General features: G+C 44.6%; 1 protein-coding gene across 1 annotated transcript in view; it reads left to right on the top strand.

The window, feature by feature from the left end:
* The window catches only part of LOC310789137 (high-affinity choline transporter 1-like), a gene marked incomplete at both ends in the record, with an annotated part of 49,874 nt that overhangs the window by 6,020 nt on the left and 31,970 nt on the right, over nucleotides 1-11,884 (top strand). The gene's annotated exons all lie outside the window — the stretch shown is intronic.

The following is an 11,884-nucleotide window of genomic DNA, read 5'->3' as shown; positions in this document are numbered from 1 at the left end:
TTCTCTCTCTCTCTCTCTGAGTTCCCAGCATGCATTGTGTTTCTTCATTTCGCTACTAAATAGCCACCAAATGAGCCAAAATAGATATAAAAGGTAGTTCTAAATTAATGTGTAATGGTAACACAGCCTGCCATTGTCAACATTTCAATATTGGACCAAATAAAACCTCGAAATGAAAACACCACCCTATGTGAAACATATATGTCCTCCTGGGCATATATATACCCCTTGTCGAGTTAACGTGATTTAGAGAAGTAACAGCGGAACGCGCTTCGGAACGCGCTTCTAATGGCATCTGCTATACTGTGATGTTCCTCCAATAACTTGGCCCTATTTCACATTTAGTTTTACAATAAAAACACATTTATGCAATGACTTGACATAATGTAGGGTATATTTATGTGCATCATCCTTCCTGCAGCAGGCGAGATAAAATGATATCTTTCTGGACAAACTTTCACCAATCTAATAGGCTATATTTTTCTAGCTGATGCATAGAACATTATTTTCACTTTGATCTTGCTATAGTGTAGAGTATTTACATGCTTGCAGTATTGAAACTGCAGTTAGATTGGTTTGAGAAGCATAATAATATGGAATAATAGCCTATAATGCAGACAGACAGGCTGGATGAAGGGGGGGGGGGGGGCAGAGCGTTTGGCTTTCATCTGGTTTTGCGGGATCACTGGAATTGGAGCTAAAAAGGCAAGCGTGCGATTCGTTTATTGCACTTATCCAATGAGCATGACGGTGCATAATTTTACGCCTAAAAGGCGTGGTTGTAATGCTTTGGGCTGCATCTAGCGCCAGCACGACGATATCAAGTGCGCCTTTCCACGCCCACTGCTTTGATCTGCGCCTGCCGCTCGGCCTAGAAACTGCGCCGATGCAACGATAGGGGCCAGGGTCCCAGTCCGCTCCGGCACTTTGTGTGTGGGTGGGGTGGTGGTGGAGACGGCAGTGGCTTCAGGAGACGACGGGAGACACAGGCAGAGAGAGAGAGAGGAAAGAGAGACACAGAGGAGAGAGAGAGGCAGAGACAGGGATAGAGGCCATTGACGCCTGGCGTATTTTCTGTGATCAGATTGCAATCGGATAGTGCTTGACCACATTAACCTGATTTAATTTACACCTGGTAATAATGTATCTCCAGTGTTCACATTGAAATCAGGTAAGCTCCATAGCATAGAGCAGTAGAAAAACTGCAGTGACTGTTGTTGTATGTGGATTGAGAGGATGCATTGCATGTACACTTGTGTTCAATGTGGTCACAATTAGAGATGCAACGGTATGAGTTTTTGATATTGGTATGATAACCTTGGACAAAAATACCACGGTTTCACGGTATCGCGGACCTTTATGTGTGTAGCGCTTTTCCCGTGGTGTTGAATGAGAGTAAGCGCCCTGGGTCCTTCTCTATGACCAACCCCCTATATAAGTGTTGTGGTATGGTTTTTAAATAATTTATTTACTGCTTAAACGATGAAATGACCCGCTGTTTTTAATCTTTTAACCTTGTATTTCTAACCCCTTTTAATATACATGTATTTATTCTATTTATCCAATTTATTAATTACGCCAACACAGATGGTTTGTGATATACAAAAACAAGACAATATTTATTCTCTTCTAGGAAAATAAAAAGGTTGTATGGTACGGTAACAAGACTGTTATTTTTCAGGCATTTGGTCAAACCCTGTAGAAAATATAGGCTATTAGCCTTTCACATTACATGGGAAAGAAAATCACACTGACCAGGTGCTAGCACTGGTAGATACCTCCTAAACCCACTAGAGCACTGAAACACTCAAATTAAATACCTCTCTTCAAAACAGACGTATGGCTTTGTCCATATGTTTTATACAGTCTATAAAAAATACAGTAAGGTTACCTGAAGTAGAAAATAACAACAGCACAAACAGTGGTACCACAAACAAATAAAGAAATAAACCCCCCGGTGCAGGCCTGATAAGTTGAGCGCTCAAGGTGATTCAGATTCAGCACTGGACTGCTCACCACAGTTCTACAGCACTGACATCGCCGCTTACCAGAATCCTCTTCTTAAACAAGGAATCCTCTTCTTAATAAGGACTCCTCTTCACGCTTCAACCTCCACTTCCGGAGGAACGGGAGGACAAGGGAAAGAAAAGAGACTGCTGTCTCCCTCCAGGTAGTGATGTGGAGCTCCCTCGTGGCCAGAGGTGCCACCGTGTGCTGCCCAGGTAGCACGGGGCGCTATCTGGTTCCCGCGGAGCCAGAGGTGCAACTGTGTGAAGCCTCCACGAGCACAGTGCGCTGTCTGGAGGCTGCTCCTCGTCGGAGATCACAAGAAAGCACCGCTGCTGTAAACCTTTAACGTGACGGTTAGCCACTGACTAAACTATATTGTTAGCTACACAGCTACAATTTACCGGAGCTCAGGACAAGGCTTCTGGCTTTCACCCTGTAAGTGACTGTTAGTCACTCACCAAGCTATAATTTTAGCGACAACAGCTACTATTTACCGTAGCGCAGGACGAACGTCCACTCCTCACGCAGACCTCAGCAGACTGACCGGCCAGCCTCTCAAGTCCCGCCTTCTTCACCCACCATCCAATAGTAACAAGAGAGACGAGTAGTCTCTCTATTTTACCCAATCACACGACGCCATGCTGAGCAACGTTTGGTTGTTCCCCAGGCGTGAGGAAATGTTTGTATTCTCATACAAGCTTTACAGGAACGAATTAAAGGGACAGGGCATATAATTATATTAGGCCATAATGATAGTGGGGATTTAGTTTAACAAGAGGGGGAGTCTAGTTTTAATCAAAGAGGGATAATTGTTTAGTGTTAAGTTTAGAGATAGATTGTACCTCAATTTAACCCGGGGTTACATGTGTTATTGTGAAATCTGGCAACAAAAAAATAGCCTACGTAAAAAAAATTGCGGTTGAACCAAATGCATTTTATTTAATCTAATTAACTCATGTAAAATTAAAACACACATGCAATTATCTTTTGTCAAATCGGATTGGACACTGGACATAAATGATTGTTTCAATGTTAATGCGCGCGCACACACACACACACACACACACACACACACACACACACACACTTATTCGTATCCAAAAGTACTATAGGGCAAATATTAGAGATCCAGATATTTTTGAAGAAAGTTGCTGTACAGCACAGTCTATGATAGAACCGACACTGGATGCTTGTGTGTATCCATCCTCACTCTGTCTTGGGGACGTTTAGCCTACACCTTACTTTCAAGTGGTCAAGCACTACCCGATTGCAATCTGATCACATCTGATCACAGAAAACACATGTTAATGCCAGGTGTAAATGGCCACATAGAGACAGAGGGGGATAGATATGATGGGCACCACTGCTAATTATTTAGCTAAAGCTAGCTACAGCAGGGTTCATACAGACATCACATTACAAGATTACATTTAAAGACTTTCAAGTACTCTTTAAAGCACTTGGTTTGGAAATAGGCTATTTTCAAGGTGCAGTACTTGATCCCCCCCCCTCAAAATCAAAGCACTTCAAGGAACCCTGTTACAGTGAATAAAACAAGTATAGCTACACATTCACTTACACTATAGGCAGCACACTGCATTAGAGGGGATTTAGAACCACAACCCTTATGATATTAACAGAACTTACCACAATGTATCCAGAGGTTGCACTGCAAGAGAAAAGGAAAATTAAATCTTTAGCAAGCTAACTTTTGACAAAGTCAGGCCTTAACAATAAAAGTAACAAACAGCACTTGCCAGATTATGTTTCCACATATTTTCCTTAGCATGGGAAGCTGCCAGCTAGCTCACGTTTTATTTTCTGTGTGCTGGAGGCATTTTCATGGCACAATTGTGTCAAACAATGCACTGTTAGCAGCATGCAATGCAGACCTTAGCTAACGTTGCACTAATAGACTACTGTTGCTCACGGAGGAAGAAAAAAGCATTGTATCTATGAATGGCAGGCTTACTACATGCTGCATAGCTTACGTTAGCTAACAGCTAGCTAACAGCAATTCCCACACAACTAACATTAAGCTAACTAACGCTAGCGAACTGTGATAACAATACCATGACCTCAACCACGAGTGCTCGTCTTATTTCCTTCAAAGCCCTTCAACCAAACCATGTAACGCTAGGTTAAGCTAACGTGATAGCCTAGCTACTTCAAACCAAGTTATTCTGTGCAGCTGGGGCTAGCATGCAGTAAACGTTAGATGCCCTAAACCAAACCATAGCAGTTGTTTTTTTACATTTGGCACGCAATGCAGACAATATATATAACATGCGCCATGTCGCCATCCAGGCGTTGTTGCTCGCTGAGACAAGAAAACTGCATTTTAATACATGACAGGCCTGACATATGCTACGTTAGCTAGCTAGATGCTAACGTTAGCTGTCGTCTATTCTGAGCTGACTGAGCCCATTACGTTAGCTGTCGTCTGTCTGGCCGAGTTGTTTTAACCTAAAATGAACGGCCAGTTTTGAAGAAAAACGTTACCAGTATGTAAAAATGTTTTGTCCTTACCTCAGACCTCAATGGCCTTCACTCAGCACGGGACAGCAGTGCCGTGCGACTGGTGCAACTGCGGAGTGTGTTAAAAAGAATTGGAGGGAAATTAACAGATACTTTTATTCTCCGTTGTCAACACTGCGCATGCGCATGGATGTTTGATCTAATACTAGAGACTTGATGAAAACCACAAATTAAAGACTGATATCCCGCTGCCACTTTACGTTGTATCCGACAATAAAAAATGGTTCAACCATAAATATGAATAAAAAACTTTATATTAGATTATCAAATTATTAATTTTCAGCTATTGGAGTGGATACAATTACAATTGAATGAAAAGCTGCATGCTTTTGTTTTATCAGTGCACACATTAAATTCTCACATGTGGAAAATGTTATTCACATGTGAATAAAGCATAATCACATGTGCGATTGCACGTTTCACATGTGACTTTGACACATGTAAAATTATCACATGTGGAAAATGTCTTTCACATGTGAATAAAACATAATCACATGTGAGATTGCAAGTTTCACATGTGACATTGACACACATAACATTTTCACATGTGGAAAATGTCATTCACATGTGAATAAATCATAATCACATGTGAGATTGCATGTTTCACATGTGACTTTGACACACATTAAATTCTCACATGTGGAAAATGTCTTTCACATGTGAATAAAGCATAATCACATATGCGATTGCACGTTTCACATGTGACTTTGACACATGTAAAATTATCACATGTGGAAAATGTCTTTCACATGTGAATAAATCATAATCACATGTGAGATTGCAAGTTTCACATGTGACATTGACACACATAACATTTTCACATGTTGAAAATGTCATTCACATGTGAATAAATCATAATCACATGTGAGATTGCATGTTTCATATGTGACTTTGACACATAAAATTATCACATGTGGAAAATGTCTTTCACATGTGAATAAATCATAATCACATGTGAGATTGCATGTTTCACATGTGACTTTGACACACATTAAATTCTCACATGTGGACAATGTTATTCACATGTGAATAAATCATAATCACATGTCAGATTGCACGTTTCACATGTGACTTTGACACACGTAAAATTATCACATGTGGAAAATGTCTTTCACATGTGAATAAATCATAATCACATGTGAGATTGCAAGTTTCACATGTGACATTGACACACATAACATTTTCACACGTGGAAAATGTCATTCACATGTGAATAAATCATAATCACATGTGAGATTGCATGTTTCACATGTGACTTTGACACACATAAAATTATCAGATGTGGAAAATGTCTTTCACATGTAAATAAATCATAATCACACGTGAGATTGCATGTGTCACATGTGACTTTGACACACATTCAATTCTCACATGTGGAAAATGTTATTCACATGTGAATAAATCATAATCACATGTGAGATTGCACGTTTCACATGTGACTTTGACACACGTAAAATTATCACATGTGGAAAATGTCTTTCACATGTGAATAAATCATAATCCCATGTGAGATTGCAAGTTTCACATGTGACATTGACACACATAACATTTTCACATGTGGAAAATGTCATTCACATGTGAATAAATCATAATCACATGTGAGATTGCATGTTTCACATGTGACTTTGACACACATTAAATTCTCACATGTGGAAAATGTTATTCACATGTGAATAAATCATAATCACATGTGAGATTGCACGTTTCACATGTGACTTTGACACACATAAAATTATCACATGTGGAAAATGTCTTTCACATGTGAATAAATCATAATCACATGTGAGATTGCAAGTTTCACATGTGACTTTGACACACATTATACTTTCACATGTGGAATATTTCATTTCACATGTGAGATTGCACGTTTCACATGTGAAAGTGAGTTTTCACATGTGAAATGGAAGATTTCACATGTGAATTACATGTGACTTTTTCGTAAGGGTCTCTCTCCCTGCGTACCTATGGGCGCACCGTAGATGACTGACGGGGGATGGGAGAGAGGGGGGGATGCCCAAATGTTGTCCCACACCTAGGTTGCTGAGACCCACAGGTGGGGTGAGGCTTCCCGGGCTCGCCGATGTGCCGTTTCCCTGCGGAGAACATGCAGTGACTGACAGTGGAGCGCAGTAGAGCAGCAGACCTGAAGCAGCAGACCTGAAGCAGCAGCAGCAGACCAGAAGCAGCAGACCAGCAGGAGCAGTGGGCAGGCCCGGACCGAAACTCAACCCAAACCCAGCCTTGGAGCACCGCTCGCTAGCGGCCAGCAGAGGGAGAGTGTAAACTCTCCCTTCCGCGTAAGTCTTTGACCATATCGGTGTTCCATGTGCCTGTGGTGTAAACGTGTAAGAAGGATGATATAAGCAAAGGACGGTTGACTCTCCTACAGTTTCTGTCTGTAGGTCTGACCGAAGAGGAGAGGAGGCCCCCCTGCATGGTGGACTCCGGATTCCCCCAGTCATCCAGCACGAGCACTTTATGGGCTTGGCCCAGAGAGTTAGCCGGACCGTTTTAGTTGCTGTATTTTAACAAAGACATTTTAGCTGCTGCAGTTTTAACCCCCTGCCTTTTATTTTTAGACTTAGGTGATCACTGTTGTTGCATTTTATATTTTAGACATTAAAACTGTTATTCCTTACACTGTGTCCTTGTTCACCTTTTTTGATACACCACTGGTTTTAACTGCTCTCCACCCGATGGAACGAACCTGTTTTTAGATCCCCATTTGTATTATAAAAGAGTCCTAGGCTCTTCAAACCTAGGTGGCGTTGTCGGTTTTAAATTGAGTGCACGCCTACAAGCCCACCACGGGCGTCACATTTGGCGTTTAGTTGGCAGGATCGGGTTACAGAGAGCAGTTGTGGTGTGGAAAAAAAGTGAACATGATGATGCCAGTTTTTCCCGGGGCCCCATGGCTGCCAAAGTTTAAAGGCACTGCTGATGATGTAAGGTATTCAGAGTGGAAAGAGCAAGTTGGAGGGCTATTGGGAGCACAAGAACTTGCTGAAGCTAGGAAGGTGGATATTGTTCTTGATGCCCTAGCTGGGGAAGCTAAACGACAAGTAATGTCCTAGACGATGATGAAAGGGATACAGTGCGTAAAATCTTTACATAGTTGGACTCCCGGGGCCTTTCTTTTATGGGTTCCCACCCACAGAGCAGCCTGGGCCTCCCCCAGGTGCGGGATCTGATGGACTTCCTCGGCGTTCAGCCAGAACGAACCTGGGCCAACCGCCTGCCCGATACAGAGACTAATGTCATGTGGCAAGGGACTGCCAACAGAAAAGTGTGGGGGGATGTGAGCCGGGCGGTGAGACAATGTTTTTGTATTTCTTTATTTTTTCTTTTGCAGTGTTTAATTATTTTTTGAGTTGTGTTTCCTTTTGAACTGATGCATGCTTTTATTTTCTAGACGTGGTTTTGTGTTAATTGTCTCAAGCTTGATCACAGCTGCACACCTGGCATCTATTGGCACCAATCTGTGCTGGATGGAGCACAAGAAAGACAGGCAGTGCGAAAGGCCTATTAGAAAATAGATGGAGCTGAGCCGACCAATTGAACAGCACCAGAGGATGGACTTAACCTGTTTGGGGGAAGTATATAAACTGTCGATACGAAACACACACAAGAAAGAAAGAAAGAACACAGACACTGAGTGGACAGACACACACTGAGGGGAAGCGGCGGAGAGGGGAGCAGCTGACGGCCCTGCCTGTGGGCAAGGTAAGGTGTGGGCAACTGAGCCGTTGCGGCTTGGGCCCCTCTCTCTCCCTGCGTACCTATGGGCGCACCGTAGATGACTGACGGGGGATGGGAGAGAGGGGGGGATGCCCAAATGTTGTCCCACACCTAGGTTGCTGAGACCCACAGGCGGGGTGAGGCTTCCCGGGCTCGCCGATGTGCCGTTTCCCTGCGGAGAACATGCAGTGACTGACAGTGGAGCGCAGTAGAGCAGCAGACCTGAAGCAGCAGCAGCAGACCAGAAGCAGCAGCAGCAGACCAGCAGGAGCAGTGGGCAGGCCCGGACCGAAACTCAACCCAAACCCAGCCTTGGAGCACCGCTCGCTAGCGGCCAGCAGAGGGAGAGTGTAAACTCTCCCTTCCGCGTAAGTCTTTGACCATATCGGTGTTCCATGTGCCTGTGGTGTAAACGTGTAAGAAGGATGATATAAGCAAAGGACGGTTGACTCTCCTACAGTTTCTGTCTGTAGGTCTGACCGAAGAGGAGAGGAGGCCCCCCTGCATGGTGGACTCCGGATTCCCCCAGTCATCCAGCACGAGCACTTTATGGGCTTGGCCCAGAGAGTTAGCCGGACCGTTTTAGTTGCTGTATTTTAACAAAGACATTTTAGCTGCTGCAGTTTTAACCCCCTGCCTTTTATTTTTAGACTTAGGTGATCACTGTTGTTGCATTTTATATTTTAGACATTAAAACTGTTATTCCTTACACTGTGTCCTTGTTCACCTTTTTTGATACACCACTGGTTTTAACTGCTCTCCACCCGATGGAACGAACCTGTTTTTAGATCCCCATTTGTATTATAAAAGAGTCCTAGGCTCTTCAAACCTAGGTGGCGTTGTCGGTTTTAAATTGAGTGCACGCCTACAAGCCCACCACGGGCGTCACATTTGGCGTTTAGTCGGCAGGATCGGGTTACAGAGAGCAGTTGTGGTGTGGAAAAAAAGTGAACATGATGATGCCAGTTTTTCCCGGGGCCCCATGGCTGCCAAAGTTTAAAGGCACTGCTGATGATGTAAGGTATTCAGAGTGGAAAGAGCAAGTTGGAGGGCTATTGGGAGCACAAGAACTTGCTGAAGCTAGGAAGGTGGATATTGTTCTTGATGCCCTAGCTGGGGAAGCTAAACGACAAGTAATGTCCTAGACGATGATGAAAGGGATACAGTGCGTAAAATCTTTACATAGTTGGACTCCCGGGGCCTTTCTTTTATGGGTTCCCACCCACAGAGCAGCCTGGGCCTCCCCCAGGTGCGGGATCTGATGGACTTCCTCGGCGTTCAGCCAGAACGAACCTGGGCCAACCGCCTGCCCGATACAGAGACTAATGTCATGTGGCAAGGGACTGCCAACAGAAAAGTGTGGGGGGATGTGAGCCGGGCGGTGAGACAATGTTTTTGTATTTCTTTATTTTTTCTTTTGCAGTGTTTAATTATTTTTTGAGTTGTGTTTCCTTTTGAACTGATGCATGCTTTTATTTTCTAGACGTGGTTTTGTGTTAATTGTCTCAAGCTTGATCACAGCTGCACACCTGGCATCTATTGGCACCAATCTGTGCTGGATGGAGCACAAGAAAGACAGGCAGTGCGAAAGGCCTATTAGAAAATAGATGGAGCTGAGCCGACCAATTGAACAGCACCAGAGGATGGACTTAACCTGTTTGGGGGAAGTATATAAACTGTCGATACGAAACACACACAAGAAAGAAAGAAAGAACACAGACACTGAGTGGACAGACACACACTGAGGGGAAGCGGCGGAGAGGGGAGCAGCTGACGGCCCTGCCTGTGGGCAAGGTAAGGTGTGGGCAACTGAGCCGTTGCGGCTTGGGCCCCTCTCTCTCCCTGCGTACCTATGGGCGCACCGTAGATGACTGACGGGGGATGGGAGAGAGGGGGGGATGCCCAAATGTTGTCCCACACCTAGGTTGCTGAGACCCACAGGCGGGGTGAGGCTTCCCGGGCTCGCCGATGTGCCGTTTCCCTGCGGAGAACATGCAGTGACTGACAGTGGAGCGCAGTAGAGCAGCAGACCTGAAGCAGCAGCAGCAGACCAGAAGCAGCAGCAGCAGACCAGCAGGAGCAGTGGGCAGGCCCGGACCGAAACTCAACCCAAACCCAGCCTTGGAGCACCGCTCGCTAGCGGCCAGCAGAGGGAGAGTGTAAACTCTCCCTTCCGCGTAAGTCTTTGACCATATCGGTGTTCCATGTGCCTGTGGTGTAAACGTGTAAGAAGGATGATATAAGCAAAGGACGGTTGACTCTCCTACAGTTTCTGTCTGTAGGTCTGACCGAAGAGGAGAGGAGGCCCCCCTGCATGGTGGACTCCGGATTCCCCCAGTCATCCAGCACGAGCACTTTATGGGCTTGGCCCAGAGAGTTAGCCGGACCGTTTTAGTTGCTGTATTTTAACAAAGACATTTTAGCTGCTGCAGTTTTAACCCCCTGCCTTTTATTTTTAGACTTAGGTGATCACTGTTGTTGCATTTTATATTTTAGACATTAAAACTGTTATTCCTTACACTGTGTCCTTGTTCACCTTTTTTGATACACCACTGGTTTTAACTGCTCTCCACCCGATGGAACGAACCTGTTTTTAGATCCCCATTTGTATTATAAAAGAGTCCTAGGCTCTTCAAACCTAGGTGGCGTTGTCGGTTTTAAATTGAGTGCACGCCTACAAGCCCACCACGGGCGTCACATTTGGCGTTTAGTCGGCAGGATCGGGTTACAGAGAGCAGTTGTGGTGTGGAAAAAAAGTGAACATGATGATGCCAGTTTTTCCCGGGGCCCCATGGCTGCCAAAGTTTAAAGGCACTGCTGATGATGTAAGGTATTCAGAGTGGAAAGAGCAAGTTGGAGGGCTATTGGGAGCACAAGAACTTGCTGAAGCTAGGAAGGTGGATATTGTTCTTGATGCCCTAGCTGGGGAAGCTAAACGACAAGTAATGTCCTAGACGATGATGAAAGGGATACAGTGCGTAAAATCTTTACATAGTTGGACTCCCGGGGCCTTTCTTTTATGGGTTCCCACCCACAGAGCAGCCTGGGCCTCCCCCAGGTGCGGGATCTGATGGACTTCCTCGGCGTTCAGCCAGAACGAACCTGGGCCAACCGCCTGCCCGATACAGAGACTAATGTCATGTGGCAAGGGACTGCCAACAGAAAAGTGTGGGGGGATGTGAGCCGGGCGGTGAGACAATGTTTTTGTATTTCTTTATTTTTTCTTTTGCAGTGTTTAATTATTTTTTGAGTTGTGTTTCCTTTTGAACTGATGCATGCTTTTATTTTCTAGACGTGGTTTTGTGTTAATTGTCTCAAGCTTGATCACAGCTGCACACCTGGCATCTATTGGCACCAATCTGTGCTGGATGGAGCACAAGAAAGACAGGCAGTGCGAAAGGCCTATTAGAAAATAGATGGAGCTGAGCCGACCAATTGAACAGCACCAGAGGATGGACTTAACCTGTTTGGGGGAAGTATATAAACTGTCGATACGAAACACACACAAGAAAGAAAGAAAGAACACAGACACTGAGTGGACAGACACACACTGAGGGGAAGCGGCGGAGAGGGGAGCAGCTGACGGCCCTGCCTGTGG

This window comes from Poromitra crassiceps, assembly GCF_964638095.1.
Source record: "Poromitra crassiceps genome assembly, chromosome: 14".
Taxonomy (NCBI): domain Eukaryota; kingdom Metazoa; phylum Chordata; class Actinopteri; order Beryciformes; family Melamphaidae; genus Poromitra; species Poromitra crassiceps.
The sequence above is the reverse complement of the archived record's forward strand: the minus strand, read 5'-3'. Positions and strand labels throughout refer to the sequence as shown.